The sequence below is a fragment of the Sciurus carolinensis genome, chromosome 4 (genome assembly GCF_902686445.1).
Source record: "Sciurus carolinensis chromosome 4, mSciCar1.2, whole genome shotgun sequence".
Lineage (NCBI taxonomy): Eukaryota > Metazoa > Chordata > Mammalia > Rodentia > Sciuridae > Sciurus > Sciurus carolinensis.
Window position 1 is genome coordinate 37,319,549 of NC_062216.1, and position 27,919 is coordinate 37,347,467.

Below are 27,919 nucleotides of genomic sequence, written 5' to 3' on the forward strand. Positions count from 1 at the left end.
GATCCGCAACATCAAAACAAGCAGTACAGGAGTACCCAACAGTCTGTAGACTGTATCCTTGCTCTACAGAAAGACACCAAACCAAAGAAGTGTGTTCTTTCCTACCTTCCCTTGTGCAAGAAACCATCACCATGTAATCAATGACCAAGGGAATCAGAAGTTACACCTCTCTTTTTGGACAAAAAGAATTTTACCAATCAGAGATTGATCCCCAAAAGAAAAAATAATCTAGCCCTGCTTCTGGTAGCACCTGGTTTGAGAAGGCTTATGCTGGAACATTCCAGCCAGTATACTTGGACAGATAGGTTATAGGTATGCCTAGGTATTCAGTCTCTCATCCCTTGGGGTGACCATATATAGCCTGATGCTACATAGAAATATCCTTTTGGATCAGCATCATTGCCAAATGTGTCCAGTGAGGTGGGGAAGGTTGAGAACCACTGGTTTGTGGTTCAGTAGAACCTTTATTGATGGGGCCTTTGTGTAGGTAACAGAAGTGAATATGACCTACCCTGATCCCAGTCCAGTTAAGGAGAAGGAAAATACACTTCAAACTACCTTGCTCTTCACTTGGGATCCAGCCCCAACCAAGATGTAATCCTAAATTTGAGGAGATAATAAAAGTAAAGTGGAGAAGGTCACTTCCCAGCCGAGTGACTTTGTATAAATTCATTTAATGAAATTCCTTCACTACATAGGTGAGGAAACCTAGATTGAAATATCAAAGATTGACATAAAGACAAGAACTCCTGTACTCTCCTGTCCCCGCATAGGTTGTTACTGCCACTGACCAGGGCTGTCTACTGCCCTTCATGCTGCAAGTTAAATAAAAGAAAATAGCACATGTCTGCTTCCAGTAAAGAAGAGCCGTAGAGCTGAGGTCCAAGGAGACTGGGTGTCATCAGACAGGATGGTCAAACGGACAAAGGGTCTCAGCACTCTCACCATATTTAATGATCAGTGCTCTGATTTGCTGATCGGAAAACCCCAGAATTGGTCGCATCACGGAAACAGACCCAAAGGCCTGAACTGCAGATGGGAAAGCCAGTTAATTGCTCTACAAAGGGGAAAAAAAGTCCTTCCAAAGATCACTCACTCTACTTACTCCTTCCTCGGCGGTGTTTTTCAGTCCTCCAGTCCTCCTAGTGGCTGCTGAATGAGCATGAAGTCAGAGCCCAGGAAGCCCCAGGCCCTGAGACACCTGAGGGGGCATTGTGCCCCACGACTGAGGGCTTCAGTGACCGTGAGTTACTTCTCTTCTCTAACCGGATACTCAATTCCTGCTGTCTAACTCTGCTTGAGAAGGGTGGTATTTTCTCGTCTCCCATCCATTCCTTACTAGATTAAACAAACAATGCATCTACAGTACTCCAGATCAATATATTTAATTGTGTTCAATTTTAGATAAGTTAATATAGATGTCCTGATGCAACACGTGGATTAGTTTGGGTCATTGTTAACTCCCTAGTCAACAGTTTACTCAATATTTTTTTTTAAAAAAACCATTTCTAGTTGTAGATGGACATAATACCTTTATTTTGTTTATTTTGCTTATATGTGGTGCCAGGGATAGAACCCAGTGCCTCACCAGTGGTAGGCAAGTGCTCTACCACTGAACCACAACCCCAGTTTACTTAGTGTTCTTTAGTCCAACTTCACCCATTACCTTTGGATACCTGCTCCCATTGGTCTGAGAGGATAACTCTAACTTAGAAGTGAGTCTTGCATCATCCCAGGTACTGACATATATGACTAGTCCCAAGTATCTGACAAAGCAATGCCTAGTACTTGTTCGAGGACCAACTAAAGGATTCTCATGAAACATATTTTGAGAAATCAGTATTTAGCATATAGTTGTTCACCTAAAATTTTCATCCTGAGGCACATAGCCTCTAAGTGATTCTTACTCTCTTTTTGCACTGATTTTTTTTTTTTTTTTTTTTTTTTTTTTTTTGCAGTGCTGGGGATTAAACCCAGGGCCTCGTGCTTGCAAGGCAAGCACTCTACCAACTGAGCTATCTCCCCAGCCCTATTTTTCTTCTTTTTGAATCTTTCTGTTACCTTTTCCCCCCATGTTCGTGCCATGCCCTCATACTCAAGGATTACCTGCACTGACAAATTGCCAATGCTTTTGGAAAGCAGCAAAAATTAAAAACTTTTGGTGCAGAATTCTACTGCCAATTAGCTCTCGGTCATATGACCTCTTAGAGCCTCAGTTTCCTGGTCTGAAAAATAATGACAGTCACTTTTATCACCTGTACACTTCACAAGATTACTGTGTGGTTCAAATAAGATGGTGGGACACTGTGAAAGCCTGGACTAGTTATATCAGTGTATTGGAAACATAAAGATAATTAGCAACAAAAATAATTAGGCACTCACTTTCACTCATTTAAATGTGACTTTTGTTCCTTTTTTGCATCTAATTAAATCAGAGAAATGGCAGGTATAGTATTCTTAGGGATTGGGATGTTGTTTTTGCTGGATAAGAGAAATGTGCCCTCACGTGCCTTGGGGATATGATTAATTTGGTTTTTCTGTGTGCTAGGACTAACGCTCTGTGTAAAATTATGTCTTATCCTTTCAGCCATTTCTATTCTAATGTACAAAAGTTCAGTAGGGATGAATATTCTAAATATATATTACTTTATTTAGTAAGCATCTTCATTAACAGCGACGGTTCATCGAGTGACAGGAATTTTCAAAAGTGAGAGCAGGCAGATAGGAAACAAACCGCGGTGCTTGCTTAAAGAAGAAAATTTGGAGACCCCAATAAATAAATTTAATTAGAGATTTTACATGGAATGATTGTGGAATGCAGGCAAATTTTACCCTGCCTTACAGCAGGAGGCCTTGTCCGGGTGTGTAACATTTCAGAGGCCCTCTTCCTGAGAGCCGTTTCCCCTCACTTGGTGGATGCTTTTGCAGCTGTTGTAAGGTGTAAGGATTTCATTTTAAATATAAAACGTTCTGCAGCTTCTGTAATAACCTGCAGCTGTTTGACACTCCGTTCAAAAAGCTGAATGTTGTGCATTGTCCCTGGAGCTGCTTCAGACCAAAAGCAAAATATTTTCCATTTCCAAAAATCAGTGAAGGGCCACCTATCAGTGGAATTTAAAATATTTCTCCAATTAAGCTTCAGACCTCCAGAGTCAGTTTTGAATGTGAGAAGAAAGGGACAGCAAGTCAGCAGAGTTGCTCTTTAAAAAACTGTTCTTGAGATGACAGAGCTCTCTGCTCAAGCAGCCTTCGGCTCTGAATAAGGAAGGAGACACCTGCATTCTGGAAGAGGATCACAAAGTCCTCCTTCCTCCAGGCAAAAGGGCAGGAGAGTCTGTGGCTTTTTCAGTGTTGTTATCTAACACTCAACATCTAGAAGTGAATGCCTAACTCCCAAGTGGCAGCCAATGTCCACTGAGATAATAGATTAATGAATCTCACAATTTAGCATTCAAGAGGATTTTCTTTACAAAACCCCATCAGTCTGTGTTTTCCTGTTCCTTACAATTCTAAAAACACGTGGCTGTAAGGTTGTAGCACAACTCATACCCAGAGACAGGAGAGGAAGTAAGGATATACGTCCCTGGGAGCCAGACCGACCACACCAAACCTGGCTTGTCACTTCATGGGATGAGAGAGGTCCCAAATGGCTTCTGTTTGATCCTGTGTCCTTTTTAACCCAGGCTTCGGGAACTGCCTTTAGTAGACCTGCTATTATTGCTATCACTTTTTCTTCTTTTCAATGTATTTGGAATTGACCACAGCAGAGTTAGCCACATTCCAAATACTTGCACCAAATACCTGTAACACTGAATGTCAAACAATGGTATTTAGTTATTTGGCAGGAACATGTGGGTAAAGAGTCTACAGAAATAGGGAAAGAAATATTGCATGTGGCTGTCATTGTCTTCTGCTATGTATTCAAGTCTTCCTATTTTGCTGTCGTTTCTGTCAGAGACAGGACAGAAACAAAATGCCAAGGTCTCGTGTGTGCCATTTGGTTGTCACATACATCCATTTAATTCTTCTCTTCTCATATGGGACTCCAATGGCAACTTTCAGAAAAACATTTACTTTTCACAGAACCAAGATGTCCCTGACTGAGGTGACCTTTGAGATAAATGACATAAGTTTGCACAAAAGGATTTGGTGCACAGAGATGCTGCAGCTGTCCTCCCCCATGAGATCCTTACTCAGAGAACCTAGGATTTGTCATATTATAATTTCCACAGGTAGCAAGTTGTATTCCTAATAAAGCCAACTTTGCTCGGGTTTCCTATTACATGGTAGATAGTATCTATCTCCCTTCCTTTTGTGCTGAGCAACTTATAGACACCATGGTACTAAATACTGTAGTTTCTCAGAGCTGAACCCCAGGACCCCAGGAGCAAACGTCTTAACTCATAGCTGCAGCTCAAAGGCATCTATAGAGAATCTTCATCTCACCACACTTTCCCAGGAGCTAAGAGCATTTTATAATCAAGTCCTTCAACCGTGAGGAGAGTGACAATTTGGGATCTTTGTAAGGTACACTAACAGAATAAAGGAAGGCCGTGGGGATGAAAGGGGAAAGGCAACATTTTCTTCAACAACTCCTAACCTGATAGCCTCCCCAAGACCATAGGTCACAGAGTCTTCAGGGGACTCTGAGATCCAGGAGTCTCTCTGGACAACTCCTGCCTCATAATGTCCCTGACAGACTGAATGGTTGATCCAGCCTGCAACTACTACCTCTCTCTAACTACTCACCTCTTCTTCTCCTACATTTCTGACGTATCTGACCTTCTTTCCAGTGAGTTCACTAACCTAACCCATTATAATGACTCTTTTTTTTTTAATAAACTCTTCCTAACCCATTATAATATGCCTCTTTTTTTTTAGCTTTTTTTTTTTTTTTTTTAAATAAACTGTTCCTTCTTAACACATTTAAGGATGTGGCAAATAAGTTTATGTGTGAACTTTTGTTTGTCTGAATTGAGAAAAATGACAAAGCATGAGGAATGTCCTAATTTTGAAAATGCAACATCATCAGATCCTTCCAGATTCTCTCCAAAGAGGGTGAGAGTCTGTGTATTCCAGCCTCTGTCACGTGGGCAGTCCCTCCTTCAGGTCACTTCCGTGAGTTCAGCCTGATAACCAGTCCTCAACAACTGTCCACGAGTGGAACTAAGATACTAAGGTGCAGTTTCTAAATATGGAAGCTCCTATTGAGGGCTTCCCCACTCATTCCTGTCCCACCTCTTTTGAAGAAACACAGACAGATTCACTTGCTAAAATGGCAAAGCCAGGCCCCACAGCCGGCCAGGCTGAGCTGTTTCTGAAGCTCAGAGCAGCTATGACTCATTCCTCCTACAGTCCGTTAACTTCCCACTCCTCTCACTACACAAGCTACTCCTCTCACTCTGACTCCTACAAACCCACTTATTTTCAAATTTGCTCAATAACCATGACATTCAAGCCCAACCTGCTTCATGCACAGGATGCTGAGGAAACACACAGTGAGAATCAGGGGTCTTCAGAAGAAATAATGACCACAGAGCGAGGATTGTTTGCTTGGACTTTGGGTGAGGAGAAATAACTGCTAATAAGAGACAACAGCAAGTTTTAGGACATGTGCCATCCTGCCCAATTGAGTTAAGGGAATGTAATCATCCTAACTGGTGGTTTTCAGGAAGTCACACCACATTTTAATTGAATGCACAGGTTCCTGCATGATTAGGAGCATAATACTTTGGTGCCCAGACTGAACTGCGATGGGAACAATGAGCCACAATGGCTACCTGCCATAAAGCAAGGACGCTTAAGCTTATTCTCCCCATGACTCCGCCAGGCCCTGTTGCCAGAATCACAACAGGAAACTCGAAAATTCAATTCTCAGAGAAGTTGCAGTTCTTTCCTAGATTGTTCCAGCTGCCAGTGCAAAAAAAAAAAAAAATATATAATATATATATATATATATATATATATATATATATGCAATGTGTGCATAAGAGAGGATTGCAGCTAGATTTAAAAGAATCCTTTTGGAAGAGAGGACAAGAGGCCAGTAGTTTGGTGCAAAGTCACTGAATCAAATAACAAGTAGCATCAATTCTTCCCATCCTTCCACCAGTTTGCATCCTAAACCTATTCATATCCTGCTGAGCTCAGAGACTCCAGAAGCCTCCAGTACTTTGGTAAGAAGAAGTATTCAACATATTTGTTCAGCAAATATTTGTTGAGTGCCTACCATGTTGTAAGCATTAAGACACAGTTGTCTCTAGATATTCTTGGGGAATTGTTTCCAGGACCCTTCCCCCTAGACACCAAAATCCAAGAATGATCAAGTCCCTTACATAAAATGACACAGTGCTTCATATAACCTGTGCAATCCTCCCCTGTACTTTAAATAATATCTAGATTACTTACAATATATAATGCAACATAAATGCTAGGAAATCACTGTTACACAGTGTTATTCAGGGACTATGACCAGGAGAAAATAGTCTACATGCTCAGTACAGACACAACCATCACCAGACTAACCACATCAGCAACAAATGTAACATATTTTCCTGCAGAATATTTTTCCATCCACAGTTGGTTAAATTTGCAGATGTGGAACCTGTGGATACAGAGAGCTGACTATGGTTGACTTGGATATGAACCCAATAAAATTCACCATTGGACTATCAGTGGGAACCTAGAGATATATATTCAACATGAGCCTGAGTTGAAAATACAAATTATGTTCTATGTTGTGAATATTTTTAGAAAGTTTCTTTGCTTTAAAAGTTAGATCAGTATAGGTGATAGCCTTTCACTTTGAGTTCTAGATATCTATCTGCCACTCTCAGTAGAAGGTTCAACAAGATACCCTCGAGCAGCTATTTTATCTCAGCATGTTTAAACCTGAGTGCATCATCTTCCCTCCAAATCTGTGTCAGCTGGTGGCAATCAATCGTTCAAATCAGGATCTGTGAATCAGACTTACCTCTTTTTCACTTCCTTACTTTCAAGATCCAAGCACTAGGGACATCTTTTCACTTTTACCTCTTAAATACTTCTCAGACTGTACAATAATTATCTCCTCTGTAGACACTGTGCAGGGCCAACAGAGATGAGGACTATTATCCTCACCCTCATTTTACAGATGAATAAACATGACTACAAAGTTTTAATAACCAAGCTGAGATCATACACCTTGTACCTGGCACAGCCAAAATTAAGCTCAAGTCTGTCTTATTTTAAGATAAGGATTCATAAACACTGTGTAATTCAGCAACCGTTGCTCTAGTTTGGGCCTCCTTTCTTCCTCAATCTCCTTATTGGTCTCTGTCTTCACTCTATTTTTTTTTAACTTCCTTTTTGCCTTTATTTTACACATATAGTTTGGTGGGGGGCGGGGGTACCAGGGATTGAGCTCAGGGGCACTTAATCACTGAGCCACATCCCCAGCCCTATTTTGTATTTTATTTAGAGACAGGGTCTCACCGAGTGGCTTTGTGCCTTGCTTTTGCTGAGGCTGGCTTTGAACTTGCTATCCTCCTATCTCAGTTTATTATATATATTTTTACAGTCATTTTATAAAGGTATAACATACATAAATAAAATTCATCCATCTTAAGTACTGTTTGATGAGTAACCACTACCAGGGTCAAGATTGAGAACATTTCCATCACCCCAAAACATTCTTCATGACCCTTTGCCATCAATCCCCTTCCCTGGCTCCTGGTCTTGGCAGTTACTAGTCTGGTTTTTCTCCCTGCAATTTTTCCTTTTAATGAATGTAATGTAAAGGGAATCATACTGCATATAACTTTCAGGATCTGGATAATATCACTTAGCCTACAACTTGATTTCATCCATGTTTTTGTGGGTATCTATAGTTCAGTCCTTTTTATGGCTGAGTAGCAACCTTAGCATGTATAGCCATTCTTAGCACTGTGTAGCCATTCTTTAGATGATAAACCTTTATTTCCAGTTTGGGACTACTGTGAATAAAGCTCCTAGAGACAGTCTTACACAGGTTTTAATGTGAACACATATTCTTCTTTCTCTTGGTGCACTAAATACATACAGGAGTGGGATTTGGATCATAAAGAAAATATATGTACATGCTTGAGTTTTATAAGAATCACACTGTTTTAACAACTGGCTATATAATTTTATATAATAACCAGCGATGAAAGAAAGTTCTAGTTGCTCTACATCATTACCAAATTTAGTATTGATATTCTTTTTTTAATTTTAGCCATATTGACATGAATGTAATGGTATCTCATTACAATTTCTATTTGCATTTCCCTAATAACTAAAGATGTTGAACATCTATTTCACGTACTTATTTAGTATCCATGTCTTCTTTAGTAAAGTGTCTGTTCAGATATTTTGCTTGTGTTTTAACTGAGTATTTCCTGTTTATTTACTGTTTATTGAGCTCTATATGCTACATACCAGTCCTTTCATTAGATGTGCTTTGCAAATATTTTCTCCAAATCTATTGTTTGGCTTTCTATTTTCTTAGCAGTATCTCTTCAAAAGCAAAAGTTATAACTTATGATTAGCATAATTTATTGATTTTTTTTTCTTTTATGATTCCTGCTTTTCCTTGCCTAAGCCAAGGTCTTAAAATTTCCCTTCTGCATTTTTTTCTGGATCTTTTGTAGATTTGCCTCATATTAAATTTTATGATATTTCAAGGTAACTTGCATATGAGTCAAAGTAAAGGCCAAGGTTCTTTCCTTTACCTAAAGATGTTCCATTATTTGAACACCATTTATTGAAAAGACTATTCTTACCCAGGTGCAGTGGCGTACAACTGTAATCCCAGTGACTCAGAAGGCTGAGGCAGGAGGATTACAGGATCAAACGCAATCTCAGTCACTTAAAGAGGCCTTAAGCAATTCAGCAAGATCCTGCCTCTAATAAAATATAAAAAGGGTTGGCGATGTGACTGGGTGGTTGAGTACCCCTGGTTCAATCCCTGGTACCAGGAAAAAAGAAAGAAAGAAAGAAAGAAAACAAAAAGCCTGTTCTTTCCCCGTGAAATTATGTTTGTAGCTTTGCCAAAATCAAATGACCATAAACTTGGGTTGATTTCAGGTTTCTTTATTCTGTTCCATTGATTTATCTATCTTATTTTTATGCCAATTTAAAATGTCTTGAACCAAGTATTATAAGTTCTCTAACTTTATTCTTGATATTCAAAAACATTTTTTGGCTATATAACATCCTTTGCTTTTGCTATAAATGGTAAAATCAAGTTGCTACTATTAACAGGAAACTTGCTGAGATTTTAGGTGGAATTGTATTGACTATAATGATCAATTTGGAGAGATACGACATCTCAACAATATTGAGTTTTCCAATCTATGAACATGATTTAAGTTTTCTATAATTTCAGTTGTTACATAGTTGTGTATGTATAGATCTTGTGTTTTGTCAAATTTATCCCTAAGTATTTTTTATGACATTGCAAATGATTTTTAATTTCAACATCCAATTGTTTATATTGATTTTGAAACCTGTCATCTTGATAAACTTGTTTATTAGTTATAGTAGCTTTATCTGTAGATTATTTGGGATTTTCTATGCAAATGACAATGTAATCTACAAGTAAAGACAGTACTACTTCTTTTCAAAAATATATGCGTTTTGTATAATTGTCTGATCTTGCTGTACTGCATAGGACCTTGAATGCAATATTGAGTAGAAGTGTTGAGAACGTACATACTTGTCTCATCCTCATTCATAATGGTAAAGTTTTGAGTCTTTCACATTGTGTGTGTGATTATACCGAGGTTGCTCATTGACAGCCTTTATCAGATTAAGGATGTCACTATCCCTCATTTCCTGAGAGCTTTTTTGTTTTATCAAGAATTGAGGTTAAATTTTATAAAATGCCTCTTCTGCATCTACTGAGATAATCATATAATTTATCTTTTATCATCTGTTAGGAGGATGAAGGACACTGACTGATATTCAAACATCTGGAGAGTTTTACCTTCCTCAGATAAACCTCATTTAGTCATGATATATTATTCCTTTTACGTACTGCTGGATTAAATTTCCTAATATTTTGTTAAGATACTTGGATCTGTACTAATGAGTATATTAATCTGTAGGGTTTTTTTTAATATTGTTTTTGTATTGTTTCCTATCAGGGTAATGTTGGCCCATTTCTGGGGAGAGTTTGTGAATAAATGATATTATTTTTCTTTAAGTGTTTGGTAAAATTCACCATTGAATTCATGTGGGTCAGCTTTTTTGTAGAAAGGTTTTTGTTTTGTCTTGTTTTGTTTTTTACTACAAATTCAATTCCTTTAATCCAGTCTCTGTAATAGAAGGTTGTTCAAGCTGTTTCTTGTTGAGTAAGCCTTAGTAGTTCATGTCGTTCAAGAAATGTGTTCCTTTTATCTAAATTATCAAATTTATTGGTATAAAACTGACCACAATAATCCTTATTATAATATCTGTAGAATCTGTAATGGTATCTCCCTTTTTTTTTTTTTTTGCAGTACTGGGGATTGAACTCAGGGCCTTGTGCTTGCAAGGCAAGCACTCTACCAGCTGAGCTATCTCCCCAGCCCCCTTTTATTCTTAATATTGGTCATTTGTGTCTTTGTTGTGGATAGAGGTTTATCAATTTTATTGATCTTTTCAAAGATCCAGGTTTTTGTTTTATTTATTTTCTCTCTTTCCCCCTGTTTTCTAGTACATTGACTTCTGTTCTTCTATTATCTCTTTCTTTCTGCTAACTTAAGTTTTAATTTGCTCTTGTTTTTCAGGTATCTTTTTTTTTTGTGGGGGTGGATATCAGGGGCACTCAACCACTGAGCCACATCCCCAGCCCTATTTTGTATTTTATGACACAGGGTCTAACTGAGTTGCTTAGTGCCTTTCTAAGTTGCTGAGGCTGGCTTTGAACTTGCAATCCTCCTTCCTCAGTCTCCTGATCCACTAGGATTACAGGCGTGCGCCACTATGCATGGCATTTTTCAGGTATCTATCTTAATGGGAAATTTAGGTAAATAATTTGAGAACTTTCTGCTCTTCCAACATAAGTGTTTAAACCTATAAATTTTCCTGAAAACTCTGCTTTAGCTATGTCTCACAGATTTGATATATTGTATGGTCAATTTCATTCAAATCATATTTTCCAATTTTCTTTGTGATTTCTTCTTTAAGAAAAGAAATGTGTTGATTAATATTCAATTTTTTGAAGTTCTTTCTAGAGATATTTCTGTTATTGATTTCTAATTAATTCCATGCAGTCAAAAAACTGACATTATAACAATTCCTGCATTCCATCTCTATCTCCTCAAAAGCATGCTCTTAATGATAAATATTTCCATATATTGTGATGGAGTGATCTCCAGAAAATAGTGTGCATTAAGTAAGGTGGAAATACAACTCAGATACATTTTTAAGTGGAAGGAAAATCCACAAAATAAGTAGACAAAATAATCGCCTATGGGAAGGACCGAAGAACTAGGTAGAAGTGAGTAGTAGATACTAATCTTCTCTGTAATATAAGCCCTAAATCATCAAGAGAACATTTTATAATGAGAAAGGTATAGTTATACATTTAAATTTAAAAATTTAAGTGATAATTCAAAATGTCTTTTTTTGTAAAGAAAGTAAAATGTCAGAATAATTCTGTGCATTGTAAAATACAGAAGATGATATGAACTCCTTGTTTCCATGTGTTACAACTGTATTGTAAAATGAAGTAGGTGAGTTCCAAGGTCAGGAGCGGGGTCACCTGGGTTAGAATCCTGGTTTTGCCACCCTCATTTGCTTTTTGCCTGGTCTCATTTCACCTGTCAAACCTGCTTTCTTTCTTTCTTTCTTTCTTTCTTTCTTTCTTTCTTTCTTTCTTTCTTTCTTTCTTTCTTTCTTTCTTTTTTTCTTTTCTTTTCTTCAAGTAACTTTCCGTCCTTTCACTGTAAATCACCCTAGTCTAGACCCCTGCTTAGCTTGACTTTGATCTAGTTGTCAGGATGACAGAGACAGACTTACCCTCAGCGGCAGGGGAGATCCTGTGAGTGTTACCTTTTCTTCCCACGTTGCATTAAGTTAATCTTCCAAAATCTCATATGTAGCAGTGGAGGAGGAAGTATTTCCTTCCAACTCCAAAGCCCATAATCTTTACAAATTCTGTGAAGATAAAAACAGAAGACTATTAAAAGCAGAGCTGTCTCAGACTATAATGATGGAATATAGGATCAGGGGTTGTGAGAGGTTATAGCTTGCAGTTTGCGCGGTGGGAGAGGTGTTGGGTATTCTGATTGCCGTGGTGGCTACCTTAATTCACATGTGTTAAAATTCACAGATTGCATATCCTCTCCCCAAAGTCAGTTTCAATGTATGATCATTTTTTATGAAAAGCAAAACTGTCTCGAAACTTCGAAATTTTCTCCCATACGATTTGGATAAAAATTGAAATTGAACCAAAAATTTAAAAGTAGGATATCTCGACTGTCTCCCCTTCTCCAGAACTGTACTCAGAGTCATCCTTAGGCGAAGCTATGACTCAGCAGAGGCTGCTTGTTATCTCACATCCTCCCTTTCAGATCATGTGCCTCCCTCTCTTGATCCTCCCACACAACTCCGAAGCAAGGCACCCAGGGCTCCTGCTGCCTTCTCCACAGTGCTCAGGCTCTGCTGTTGGCAGCATCCAGGCCCACGGCCCCTGAATTCCTGCACTGGGGAGCTCCCGCCCACCATTCTAAAACTACAGCCCAAATCTGTTTATCAAAACTAATGTCCTCAACATGAGGTTCTGTTCTCAGTGAACTGTCATAGCTGGAAGGATCCAATAAACCCATGTTCACTGTGTGGAATGATTGAATGAGATAGAAATACCAGCCATAAATAGACAGATAATGGAGAAACTGGGGGCAGGGAAGGTTTCACAACATTATCCAAGTGGTTCCTTTTAGGTTTTGCCCATTCTGGCCTCAAAGCATACGTAAGCCACCTCCAATAGATGCCATTCCTTTCTGTAAGTGTTTCCAGAATAGAAGGGAAGGATGTGCAGGTATGTGGGGAGGAGGAATAAGAGGGAATTCTTTATATTCTTGGGTGTTTTTTGTTGTTGTTGTTTTGTTTTGTTTTTTGTACCAGGAATTGAACCTGGGGCACTTATCCACTGAGCCACAGGGTCTCACTAAATTGCCTAGGGCCTCGATAAATTGCTGCGGCTGACTTTGGACTTGCCATCCTCCTGCCTCAGCTGCTGGGATTACAGGTGTGGGCCTCCATGCCCAGCATTTTTGGCTTATTTTTGCTGTGAACCTAAGACTGCTCTAAAAAATGAAGTCCATTTTTTTTTATAAAACTTTCAAAGCCTTCTCAATATACATATTGCACTGTAATTCTTTAGCACAGTCTGGGCAAAACTGACTATATTATTTAGTAGAGTATAAGAAAATAACATAGCATGTTTTAAACATTTATAAACATCATATGACAAGTACTATTCTAAATATTTTATATGCATAATCATATTTAATTCTGTAACGATCCCAAGAAGTAAGTCAAACTATTATCTCGGTTTCACAGATGAGGGAATTGAGGCAAAAGAGGTCAAAGCAACTTGCTATGACAGACACAGATATGGCATCCAGGCCCCTGGCCAAGGCAGGCCTTGGTGCCCAGCTGTGGGGAGTGGACCAGTGTAGTCAGCCCCAGCAGCAGAGAGCCCCTCACTTAAGGTCATGCCCTCCCTTTCCAAGCCAGCACACAGCAGTTTTCTTTACAGAGCACTAGGTTGGGACTGTGTGAAGGCCTGACTATTTCAGTTCAATGCATGAGTTTTGACAGTCCAGAGCTCCAGGTTGGCCTACGGCCATACTAACCTGGGCACGCCTGATCTCATCAGAGCTCTGGATTGGTCCAAGTTTGTCAGGCCCACACCTCACTTCCTCCGCCCTGTCCTGCTTTTGCCCAGCATCCTGAACCCCAAACTGTCTCAGCATCAACTTCTAGAGGATGCAACCTACAGCATTTGCCAAGGGCCCTAGAGCAGATAAACCACAACACCAATTTGAATTTTTTATAATAGCTTTATTGAGATATAATTCACATCCCCTTCCACTGTAAACATATAATTGTGTTTTTAGTACAACATTGCTGGATAGCCATCGTCACTATGTAATTCCAGAATATTTCAACATCCCCAAAAGCAATTGTGTACCCATTAGCAGTCATTCCCAGTTTTTCTTCAATTGTGACCCTCCTAAACAATAATTCATATAGTTAATCCATTCTTGATAGTTATAAAATTTATCTACCTTGATCTAAGATACAAACTCTCCTAATTTTATCCTTTTTTAAAGTATCAGATTCATAAATATGTTCAAATTCTTATTTGGCAATCTTATTCCTGGGAATATATCCTAAGAGAAAATTGACAAAAGATGGGGGGATATCAGTTTGCTTCAGCTTTGTTTATAAAACTAAAAAACTGGAAACAAATCTTGTCCACTGTGGGTAATTGATTAACTAAATCATCACACATTAACAAAACACAATAATTTAATATTTTAATATTCCATTTTTATAAGTAGTAATACATCCATTAAAGTTGAAATAGCAACAAGGAAAATGTCTGTTATAACATTAAGCATAAAAACAGAATATAAAATTGCATCTACAACTATGCAAAATATGTACATATGGATAAGGATCAAAAGGAAATGGAGAAAAATGAAAACAGTTGTTGCAACAGGATGTCGGAACTGTGAATTATTTTCATTTTTCCGAGTTCTTTTATTATTGTCAAAATATGATCTTTACAATAAATTAGAATTGGAGAGAAAAATGAATATATCTACTCTTGCCAGTAAAACTTCTCATTTATAAGGACCAGTCATATAGCCTAATAACTCTTCAGAGCAAGGACTTTAGAGTCAGATGGACTTGAATTTTCATTCTGGCTCTCATATTTCTGAGATGTGATATTGGGGCAATAGCCTAACTCTGACACCTAATTTTCCATAGCTGTCAACAGGGGCTAATCATACCATCTACCTCACAGGGCTGCTATGAAGATGGAGATAGTGGCGCCTAGCAACGTTTAATAAATGGTAACCATTGTTACTTTTGTTGTGTAGATAGTGGTGGTAAAAGTGAAGGTGGTCCCAACAAGGTGTTGGGAAATAGGAAAACAGAAGTAGTTACTTGTGAGATACCACAAACACCGAAAAAAAAAATGAATGGAAATATAATTTAACACTGAATATACAGGCAGAAGAGTTTCCAACATCTAGGGCAATTGATTACTCCAATTCAGACCAAATGAGAGCTGGGGTTGGGGTCATTGTTTTTTCTTAGCTGAAAATACAGAGAAATCTGTACCTATAACATACTTATTGGTAACTTTGTTGAAAACTTCATCCAAGTAACTCAAGCACTGCTAAATTTGTGTGACTCATCTTATTAATGAATACAAAAGCCTATTAACTATTCTCATTGTAATTACTGATATTATCATCAGTAACAATGACTCAGTATGGCCTATTAAGTGAACCTATTCATGTCTTTGTCTTCCCTCCTGTCATAGATGAGCTATTCTCTTCTCCCAGGCCCATCCCTCCCTTGCACACACAACACCAGCCCAGGCCCTCCTGCCACTCAAGGACTCTCAGTCATTTGCTCTACTCTTGTGTCAGTTTGTCCTCTCCTCTCATCTACATACAAGCACACTGTAGCATGTCTCATCTTAGTAAAAATTAAAAATGCTTGTTTGATGTCAGATCTTTCTAAGCACAGCCCATTTCTCTGCTCCCCTTGATAGCAAAACTCCTTGAAAGAGAATAGCAGAATGCTGAAAGTTATTTAAGCTGGGTGATGGGAATATTATATTTATCTTGCTACATTATAATTTAAAAAAAATTATTAACTATAGTTGACATATAATAAACTGTATATATTTGATATGTGGAATTTAATAAGTAATTAGCACAACATACCAGTAAATCAAGATAGTGAACATATGTATGACCCCCGAAAGATACCTAGTTCCCCTTTGAAACTCTTCCCTCCTATTCTACCTCCCCAGCCAACCACTGACTGATTTGTCACTATCAATGCATTTGCATTTTCTAATATTTGTTTGATATGGGGCCTTACTATGTTGCCCAGGATAGACCCAAACCCCTGGGTTCAAGGGGTTCAAGTGATCCTCCTGTTTCAGCCTCCCGAATAGCTGAAACTACAGATGCAAGTCATGGTGTCTGGCTCATTTTATAGAAATTTTACAAATGAAATAATTCAATATGTTCTCTCTCTTTTGTCCGGTTTCTTTCACACAGAATAAAAATTTTGAGACTCATCTATGTTGCAGCAGCATGCACAAACAGTTCAATTTCTTTATTGCTGAGAATTACTTATACTAGAGTTTGCTTATCCATTCCTCTGTTGATGGGCACTGGGATTATTTCCAGTTTAGGGGTCTTACAAATAAAGCTCTTACAGGTCTTTAAGTAGACATATGCTTTCATTTATTCTGCATAAATACCTGGAATGGAATGACTGATCATATGGCAGGTGTTCATTTAAATTTTTAAAAAACTGAAAAACTGTATTCCAGGGTATTTGTATAATTTTATATTGCTATTCTCTGTGTATGAGTTCCAGATCCTCCACATCCTAATCAACACTTGGCATATAGTTAGGTTTTTTTTTTTATTGTTACCATTCCATTAGGTATGATTTCTCATTGTGGTTTTAATTTGCATTTCGTTACTAATGAAGTTGAGCATCTTTTAATGTGCTTACTTTTCATTTACAAATTTTCTTTAATAAAGTTCCTGTTTAAATCTTTTATCCCTTTTTATTGAACTATTTCCTTATTGTTGCGTTTTAAGAATATTTTTTAAATATTCTGGATGTAAATCCTTTATCAGATATATGATTTTCAGATATTTTCTCCCAATCCTTTTATCCTCTTAACAATGTCTTTTAAGAAGCAGAAACAGTGCCCTTTAAAAAGCAAACATTTTAATTTTGGTAAGTCCAATTTATTAAAATTTTTAATGTGTACTACTTTTGATGTGGTATGTGAAAAATCTTCACCAGACCCCATAAGTGTTTTCTCTTGTATTTTCTTCTACTGGAAGTTGTTCCACAATTTACTGATGCTCTGATCATTTTTCAATTATTATTCTCTTTTCTTTATGTGTCTTGTTTTAGATAGTTTCTATTATATCTTCAAGTTCACTAGTCTTTTCTTGAACTGTGATCTATAATATTTGATCTGTTATTAGTTCTACCCATTATATTTTTATCATTGATATTATAGTTTTCATCTCTAGAAGATGTGCTTTAATATCTTCTACAGCTTTAACTTTTTAAACATATATAATATAGTCATAATAATTATTTCCTAGACTTTATTTTCTAATTCTAATGTATATGTTAATTATGGGCTAGTTTTGGTTTATCTCTTAGTGATAATAATATTTTCTTGTTTCTTTTCCTGCTTAGTAACTTTTTTTTTACATGCCAGGCATTACTAATTTTAACTTGAAGGGTACTGGGTATGTTTGTATTCCTGTATTTTTGAGCTATCTCCTGGGATGTTTTCAAGTTACTGTTTTGGTTTGGATGAGGTGTCCCCGCAAAGCTCCTTGTGTTAATGCTGGAATATTCAGAGGCAAAGTGATTGTATTTAATCAACCCATCCTAGTTTGATGGACTGACTGGTTAGTAACTGCAGGCAGGCAGGGCATGGCTGGAGAGGTGGTGGTTCCTGGGGGCATGCCTTAGAAGGGTTGTTCTTCCCTGCAGCCCCTTCTCTGCCCCTCTGCTTCCAGGCCCATGTGGTGAGCTGTTTTTCTCCATCTTGCCCTTCAGCCATGAGGTGCTGCCTAGCTTTGGGCCCAGAGAAATAGACCTGGCAGTTTCTGGATGAGACCTCTGAAACTGGAGTCCCAGATAAACTCTCCCTCCTCCAACTTGTTCTTGTCTAGTATTTTGGTCAGCAACACAAAGTTGATTAAAACAGTTACTTAGCAATGATCTTTTGGAATCTTGCTTTTAAAATGTCAGGTGGGACATGGCAGTGTTCTGTCTGGGACATGGCAATGTTCTGTCTGGGCCACATTAGTCTCATTGAGGCAAAACCCTGTGAATTTTATACTAAATGCCATTCATTCTAGCTGAAGGGAAAAGGTGCCATTCACAGTGCTGTGTGCTCGTACCAGGCATTATTCCTTCTAATCCTTCTAGTGGGATTTGTAGTAAAAAGTACTGAGATAAATAATCAAGGGAAAATACGTGCAGAAATTCTGCGTGTAGCTCTCTCCTCTCCAGTAATCTGTTCCGTGACCTCGAGCTACCTTGGTCTCCCTAGACTCTCAGTCTCTGTTCCACATCCTCAACTCAGAGAGTCCACCAAGCTCTACCCCTGTCTTTGTGCTGAGGCCTAAAAACTATCTCAAGTAAGCTGCAGCAATCACATGGCTCGCTCGTTTGTTTCCTGCCTTTCAGGGATCATTGTCTTTTTTTGCCTGTTTCCTGGCATTTCAAATCACTCTTCCATATATTTTGTCCATTTTTCAGTTATTTCATGTAGGAAAGTAAACATGGCCCCTGTTACTCCATTTTGTTTCAAAGTAGAAGTCTCTGTCTTGCTATTTTTGTGCATGAAATTTTCCATCAGTAAAACATACTAAGATAAAAATAAGATAAAGAAAAAAGACTCCTTGAAAGAGTCTTTTGTTTCTCAAAACTACTTTACTCTTTTGTCCTCCACACTGCTGAAACTGTTCTTCAGTGACCTCCAACGCACAGTTCTTAGTCCTTGTTTTACTCACTCTCTGTTTGTGACACAATCACTCCTCATTCTTGAAACATTTTCTTCCTTTCTCATCCAAGATACTGCACAAAGTCTCCTGGCTTCCTGCTGTCTGCATCTCTTTTGTTCTATCCTCTTCCACTTTCCAACCTGTAAAAGTTATAATATCCCATGATCGATCTTTGGATCTTTCCTCTGTTCACACTCCCTCCTCATTTCATTCCATCTTAGAATACTGTATGCCATCTGTTCACTCACTTAGATTTAGCTACCATGGTTCCCATATATGTGTAGGAATGCATGTGCATGTGTGCATGTGTGTGTATATATATGTGTGTGTATATACATATGTATATATGTATGTATATATGAAAGTTTCTACTTGTTATTTCCACAAGGATTATTAATAAGCATCTCAAATATAGCGTGCCCCTGCCCACTACTTCTTGATTTCTTCCCTCTAACCTGTCTCTTTCCTCAGGGTTCCCCATCTCAGCAAATAATAGCATTCACTTGGTTGCATGTGTCAAAACCTATAATCAACTTTAGTTTTTCTCTTTTGTTCACTACTCATATACAGGCTATTTGCAAATGTGGGGAGCTGCAGCTTTAAAAGGGAACCACTTCTTGACAATCCTAGGGTCGATAACCCATTCTAAGCTATCTTCATCCTTCTCCTGGCCACTAAAGTAGCCTCTTGGGGGCTGGGGAGATAGCTCAGTCCGTAGAGTGCTTGCCTTGTAAGTATGAGGCCCTGGGTTCGATCCCCAGCACCCCCCCCAAAAAAAAAAGAAAAAAAAAAAAAGAAAGTAGCCTCTTAATTGGTTTCTTATAGCATATTCTCTACACAACAACCATAGTGTTACTTCTAGATATGTCATACCAGTTGACTGTTTTGCAGAAACACAATTCTAAAATTGATGCAATTCTAAAATTCATATGGAATTTCAAGGGATTCTGAGTAGCTAAAACAATCTTGAAAAACAGGAGCAAAGTTGGAGGACTCATATTTCTCAATTTCAACATGTTCTACAAAGTTCCAAATCATCAGGACTGTGTGGTACTAGCATAAGGATAAACAAATAGATCAAATAAATAGAATAAAAAGTCCAGAAATAAACCTACGCATCAATAGCCAATTGATTTTTTCCCATATTTTTATTGGCACATTATAGTTGTACATAATGGTGGGATTTGTTGTTACATATTAGTACATGTGCACACATAACACTATAATTTGGTCAACATCACCCCCCAGCACTTTCTGCTCCCTCCCCTCCTTCCTCATCTCTTTCCTCTGCTCTGCTGATCTCCCTTTGATTTTTGCATGGACTCCACACACACACCTTTGTTTTCCTTTTTCCTCCCTAGCTTCCCCACATCAGAGAAAACATGTCCCTTGACCTTCTGAGTTTGGCTTATTTCACTTAACATTATGTTCTCAAGTTTTATCCATTTTCCTGGTCAATTGGCTCTTTGACAAGGGCACATAAACAATTCATTAGTGGAAGAATTTTCTTTTCAACAAAAGATGTTGGGGCAACAGACACATGAAAAATAACATATTTGGATCTTACCTCACATATTTTATAAAAATTAACTCAAAATGGAACAAAGGCCCAAATATGACAGCTAAAACTATAAGTCTCTTAGAAGGAAACATAGATGTAAATCTTTTTTCTTTTTTATTTTTTGTAGTTGTAGATGGGCAGCATGGCTTTATTTTATTTGTTTTTACTTTTATGTGGTGCTAAGCCTTGAATCCAGTGCCTCACATGTGCTAGGCAAGTACTCTGCCACTGGGCTACAGCCCCAGCGCCAGATGTAAATCTTTATGCCCTTGGATTAGACAATGATTTCTTAGCTGGGTCACCAAATCAATCAAAGAAAAAATAAGCAAATTAGAATATCAAAATTAAAAACTTTCAATGGATATAATCGAGGAATTGAAAAATCAGAAAAAAATATTTGGAAGTCACATATCTAATGAGAGTCAAGTATAGAGAATACATAAGTAACTCTCAGAACTCAACAGGTAAGCTGGGTGTGGTGTGAACACCTGTAATCCCACAGCTCAGGAAGCTGAGGCAGGAGGATCTCAAGTTCAAAGCCAGCCTCAGAAATTTAGTAAGGCCCTGAGCAACTGAGATCCTGTCTCAAAAGAAAAAATAAAAGGCTGGGGATGTGGCTCGGTGGTTACATGCCACTGAATTCAAACCCAAAAGTTAAACGATATAATCCAATTAAAAATGGGCAAAGGGTTTTACTTGAGTTTGTACTATTTTATGCTGCTATATCAAACAGATTGGGTAATTAATAATGGACAGAAGTGTATTGATTCACAGTTCTAGAAGTTAGAAAGTTCAAGGTTTGAGTGGTAACAATCTGGCAAGAGCCTGCTTGTTATATGCTTCCATGGTAGGAGGGCAAAGGGAAGCTGAGAGAGCAAGAAGATGCCCAACTCGTCCTTTTATAAAGAACTCAATCCCACAATAACAACGTTCATCCATTCGTGATGGCTGAACCCTCCTGGCCTAATCTCTTATACGTATACTGCCACACTGAGGATCAAATCTCTAAATCATGAACTTTGAGGGACACATTCAAACCATAGCACATTTGAATAGACATTTTTCCATAGACATACAGGTGACAAACACATGAAAAGATGCTTCGTTAGTTATTGGGTAAATGCAAATCAAAGCAACAATGGGATAAGCTCTCATACATGTTAGGTGGCTATGATTAAAAAACAAGAAATATGAGTGTTGATGAGGATGTGGAGAAATTGGAACCCCTCACATTGCTGGTAGGGATACTTTGGAAAACAGTCTGCAGCTCCTTAGAAGATTGAGCACAAAGTTACCATATGATCCAGCAATTCTACTCCTGAAACACATACTCATAGAAAACCTTGTACACAAATTTTGATATCACCATTATTCATAACAGCCTAAAGTGGAAATGGTCCAAATATTCATCAATTCATTAATGGATACACAAAATGTAATATATGCATATAATGAAATATTATTCAGATATAAAAAGGAATTAAACACTGATAAATCCTATAATTTATGAGTTCTGAAAACATGCTAAGTGAAAGAAGCCAGACACACAAGGTCACAAGCTACATGATTTCATTTATATGAAATGTCCTGAATAGGTAAGTCCACGGAGACAGGAAGTAAATTCATAGTTTCTAGGACCTGAAAGAGAATGGGGAGTGACCTGTTGAAGGGTCTGCTGAAGGGTTATTTTGGGGGTGATGAAATGTTCTGGAACTATACAGCAGTGAAGGTTGTACAGCTCTGGAGCATGGAAACCACTGAATTGTACACTTTTAAAGGGCAAGTTTTATGGTATGTGAACTATCTCATTTAAAAAATAAAAACTAGATCCAAAATGTCCAGTGACTTCCTTTTTTTTTTTTTTTTTTTGCGGTGCTGGGGATTGAACCCAGGGCCTTGTGCTCACAAGGCAGGCACTCTACCAACTGAGCCATATCCCCAGCCCTGTCCAGTGACTTTCTATCACACTTAACGATAAAATCCAAAGTCCTTAGCCTGAAGGGTTGTAAATGATCCAGCCCCTGACTTCCCGGGCCACAGCTCTGCCTACCGCTCCTCCTGCCCTCACTATGCTCCAGTCACTCTGCTCTCCCTGCTGGTCCTGGGCCTCCCCCTGCCTAAGGCCTTTGCATTTTCTGTCTCTCTCAGAAATGTTTTTTCTTTGCCAAAATGTTTGCATGACTCACTTTCTTACTTTATTCTGGGACCTTGTCAATGGTCACATCCTCTAAAAGACCTTTCCCTATCATTCTGTCTGAAATGCTAGTGTCCTCATTCTTTAGCCCTTTACCTTACAGGATTTTTTTTTTCTCCATAGCGTTTACCATTACCTGCCATTGTATAATTTATCCATTGGTTTATCGTCTGCCTCTCACTACAATATAAACTTTAGGAGGGAAGGGACTTTTCTTTTGTCTTGTTTACTCTTGTATTCCATACTAATTTTCTGTGCATGAGGTCTAAGAGTTGCATAGTATTGACTTGTGGAGTGAAATAATGAAGAGGAGAATAAGCACATTAGAATGAGAAATAAGATTTTCATTAAAAAATGACTAGGTGCTTCTATTTTTAAGCAAGCATGGCACAGTTCAAATCAGTCAGAAAATAAGACTCATGTTCAGGTATAAAGGATGCTAGAGAAGGGAGAAAATATTTGAAACTTCAAAACTTGCATCAACACTAAGGGATGAATGACCTCAGGTAACATCCATTGTTTAGCAAGACACATTGATAAGATTTTGGATTTGCAAAGCTGAGAAGGGTATGTGAGGCTAAACTCCCTGTATATTAAAGAGTAAAAATTTAATTTCCTTGGAAAGTCTGAAGGAAAAAAACACCAGGAAATAAAAAATTGGGGCTCCACATGAATTGTAAAGGGAAAACAAGCAACACAGGAGGTCAGAGTTGGAGTAAAAGACTTCTGGTAAGAATCTAGCAAGATAAGACAAAAGGTCCTTCTAGAAACTGAGATGATGAGTTAGGCAAGAAGTCAGAGCCACTGTTCCTGGGAAGTGGCAGAAATCTTGGGAACTCAATTCCAATTTTACCCCCAAAGTGATCTCAGTTGACATATCTCAGGAATGAAAAGAGCAACGTTTAAAAAGAACCTGAATATTCCCTTTTCCCTGAAGAAGGAGCTAATGGAAATAATCACAAGGCTTTAAGGGAAAAAATCAGGATTTGATGTGAAACTCCCTCTCTGCAGTAACTGGGCAGTAATCAATGTTAATAACAAAAGGAGGTTTCCACCTCTGCCAGATGTGTTAGTTCCCAGAAAGGATATCGATTTAGACATCCCACCTTTAAACAAAACAAAAAGGTCAAGTGTAGAGTCCTACTCTGTTGTATCCCTGACTTTTCCTGTTAGGATTTATCAAGACACTTCATTGCCTGGACAGGACATAAATCAGTACATCCTTGATTTGAAAAAAATAAATTTGAAAGTACTGTTTTTTTTTTTGTTTTTTTTTGTTTTTTTTTTTTGCAGTGCTGGGGATTGAACCCTGGGCCTTGTGCTTACAAGCAAGCACTCTACCAACTGAGCTATATCCCCAGCCCAAAGGTACTGTTTTGATTCTTTACTATGAACATGTCCAAAACTAAACACACTGGACAACAAGGAATAACCAATTTAAATCTGCATTGTTTGCCACTTGGGAGAGAAAGCTCAGATCAGTGATACTTTCATGATCCCACCCTTAACATTTGGTTAAGGAAATATCTTGTAATGAAGGAAGGTCGAGGTGACCACTGTTCCCCATCAAAGTCTAGCCATCCTGAACTGGATGATACTCAAAAGAATGTTATTCCAAATTCCACAATCCTATATACGTGCAACAATAGCCTGGAGTCAAAAAAGAACAGTTGAGAGAGTTTATCATTCTTAAACTATGACTCTCCATTTATTTCTCAAAACAACAGAGCAAAGCAGAAATCAAGAAGCCAAAACATAACTCAGATGCTGCAGCCAACTGTCTATTATTTCACAATCTTCCCACACCTTAAATAAACATGAAGGGTTATAACTAGCTATAGTGAGATACTACAGAAAACAGACCAGAAGAAACCTTCAAATATCCCGCCTTCATCTTTCTTCTACAGGAAATTTACTTTTCTTTATGACAATAAATGTCTTTCACAAAACGGTTAAAATCAGGCATGATGTCATGGGATGACCAAATGCCTTTTTCAGGATTAGTACTTGTCTGATGAACACATGGCTTACATATCAGAAAAAGTATCTGCTATTGTGGGGGACCAATATTTAATTTATTTGAATATTAGAAATTATATTGATATTTAAGCAACAGAAGTATTTAGGGTTGAATGTGAGTGTATATTTCTTTGGATCTTTTTAAAAAATCTGTATGTGATAATAATTACAGTAAGGTTGGATTGGAGTAACATTTCTCTTGTCCACAGCAAAAAACTCAGAAAAGAAGAGAATCTTAGTTAACAGAACATCAGTAGCAGAGACAGCATTTTTTCTCTCATGTATACATAGGAAGCAAATGAAGGGAGACTCTGACTTAGAACCAAACAACCCTGTGCTTAAAATAGTAGCTTGGGGCAAACTCAAGAGTTCAACATCAATTAATCTGTTTTGGGGGCCATATATGCTCAAAGATTTTCAATGTGTTTTGAAACAAAATAAAAAGACCTTAAACTAAAGAGAATATGCCCTGACTCTGTACAGGGCGAACTTGTGAATTAGGATGGGGGACGATAGGAAATGTAAGGGTGTATGCATAGGATTTCAATTTTAAATGTTATGAAAACAACATTGGAGCAAAAATTTTCTGGGAATGTGATGGTTTTATGGGTCAACTTGACAAGACTGTAGTACCTGATTATTGACTCAAACACTAATCTAGGTGTTACAGTGAAGGTAGTTTGGAGATGGGGTTAACGTGACGATAGGAGCCAAGTCCACATACCTTGACTCTAAGTAAAAGACTACCCTCAATTATGTGGGCAGGCCTCATCTACTCAGTTAAAAGGCTTTAGAAACAAAATTAGGGCTTCATGAAAGAAGAATAAATTCTGCCTCAAGATTCTAACATCATTTCTACCTTAAAAATTTCCAGTCTATCTGCCTACCCTACAGATTTTGGATTTGCCACTCCCCACAACTGTATATGTCAAATTCTTGAAATCTCTTAGTATCTGTATATGTGTGTATTTTTTTCCATGGGTGTACATACATGTATACTAATGTATGCACACCTATACATACTCGCATAACTATCTAGTATATGCATATACTTCTACATATATGGCACATATATGTGTGTATATGCATGCATATGCACAAGTATATACATTAATGTATGCATACATGTAGACACACACACACACACACACAATCTCCTACTGGTTGTTTCTCTGAGGAACCCTGACACAGAGTAAGAGTGTTCTGAGCAGAGAACATAAAAGCAAAAGCACTGTGTGCTGGATGCTGTTCTAGACATTGCCAAACAACTGTGACCAAGACAGATGTGGTTCCTACAATCCTACAGTTAGAGACCAATGAGAGGTACTGCTGCTTGACCCATCTGTCTGATCCCAGGCCTTCCGGCCCTTCCCAGATTCACTTACTTTACTCACAATCCCTACCCCACAGTTACTGTTTCAACTCTTCTTTTTTTATTTTTTTGGGGGGGGAGTACTGGGTATATTGAACTCAGGGTACTCGACCACTAAGCCACATCCGCAGCCCTATTTTGTACTTTATTTAGGGTCTCACTGAGTTGCTTAGCACCTCACTTTTGCTGAGTCAATTCTTCTTTTTATTGGCATTTCTAAAAATTCCGCCTTGCATTACACTTGCCTCATTATTATTACTACCCACTCACTTGTGGTGATTATGGAGTTTAGGAACTGTGTTCACACACCTTCGAATTATCTCCACAAAAACTGTCAAGTGGAAAAGACAGGTAATATCCTTATTTCACAGATGGGGTAAATTAACCTGGAAGAGATTACAAAGTTAACAAATGGCAGAGTGGGGTCTCAGACCCAAATCCCACCTTTCCATTCAATAAGAATACTTTTTTTGGAAAAATAATTTATGATCTCCTCTAATTGCTCACCTTCCAGCCACCATTCACTCCTTGGTTAATTTCAGTCTGATAGCCCCTCATTCCTGAATGCAAATGTTTTGCTTTTGGCGAAGTTGGGTGGGGACTGTAGTTTCCTATGAATTACATGTGGCAAGGCTGTCAGTCAAGCAATATTAAGGAGACTTCTCATTTCTACTTAAGCATCTCCGCATGGTTCTGTTTTCAGAACATATTAATAATCTTTTGAAAACATCAGAAAAATAAGGGTTGCGGTCCAACTGTAATAAAATACAAAATTACCTAGGTACAGTCCGTTAAAGAAGTGTGCGTGAAAGATGGTGGAAGAGACAGACATCACTCTATGTACATGTATGATTACACAATGGTATCAATCTGCATTGTGCACAACCATAGAAACGAAAAGTTGTACCCCATTTGTGTACAATGAATCAAAATGCAGTCTGTATAAATTAAAAAAAAAAAAAAAAAAAGTGTGCATGAGGCGCACAGGGTGGCGTATGCCTGTAATCCCAGAGACTGGGGAGGCTGAAGCAGAAGGCTCACAAATTCGAGGCCAGCCTCAGCAATTTAGCGAGACGGTTTCCAAAAACGAAAACACACACACACACTAAAAGGGATGTAGTTCGGTGTTAAAGTGTCCCTAGAACAACATCAACAAAGTGCACGGGTTTCCAGGGTAAAATATTTTGGCAGTCTACTCATGTGGTCTTCTAATTTCCCACTAAAATCTCTGTGAAGCTATAAATAAAATAATAATAAAGTCACCACATCAACAAAACCCAGGACTGCGGGGCTGTCCCACTCTGGGGGAGATCTCTGACAAACCCAAAGAAAACATTACCTAATGGAAAGAGCAAGCGGTGAACCCGGCTTGCCGGAAAGCGAGGTGCAAGGACCTCCCTCCCAGTTCAAAAAAGCAAGGTCTGTGCACACCAGAAAACCAGACAGATGTCTCCCTGCTGCGGCATGCGACTTTTCCCCTCAGAACAATAAAAATGATTCCCAATACCTTCCCAAGCAGCCCTTATGCTCTTTCCACCTTAAGCTTTTCTGACTCCCCCAGCCACAAATACTCAGGATACGCCCCGGCAGGAAGTAGGGTAGCGCGGGCCGCCGCACGATGCATCCTGGGAGTTGTAGTCCGCGCGTAGAACGCGCAGGCGCAGGGCGAAGAGGGCTGGTGGGGGCGGGAGCAGAGCCCGATGGGATTGTAGTTTTTTTATTAAAGGTGTCAGAAAGCCTGGAAGTATGTTCCGAGACCTCATTTCACACAGCAGATTGATCTGGATGAATCCCAGATTACAGCGAGACTTGGTTTGGGAACACCGTGTGACGGCCTCCGTCTAGCTGTTGATCTGAGATGGACGGAGATAGCCCCCAGGTGGACAGAACGAGGCAAAGGACAACCCATGCAATCTGTTTACAAATAGGCTGTGGGGCAATGACAAAATACTGTAGAATCAAGGAAGACAAGCCGT

At 38.4% G+C, this 27,919-nt stretch overlaps 1 long non-coding RNA gene across 2 annotated transcripts; it reads right to left on the reverse strand.

The window, feature by feature from the left end:
- Nucleotides 1–14,101: 14,101 nt before the first annotated feature.
- On the reverse strand, nucleotides 14,102–27,501 carry LOC124983227 (uncharacterized). 2 transcript variants are annotated; one of them, XR_007108378.1, is made up of 4 exons: nucleotides 27,451–27,501; nucleotides 26,451–26,554; nucleotides 26,253–26,329; nucleotides 14,102–18,937 (listed from the first exon to the last, which is right to left on the reverse strand). It is a non-coding gene; the product is annotated as an uncharacterized LOC124983227 (long non-coding RNA). The 2 variants fall into 2 exon arrangements; XR_007108379.1 differs by lacking the exon at nucleotides 26,253–26,329.
- Nucleotides 27,502–27,919: the final 418 nt, after the last annotated feature.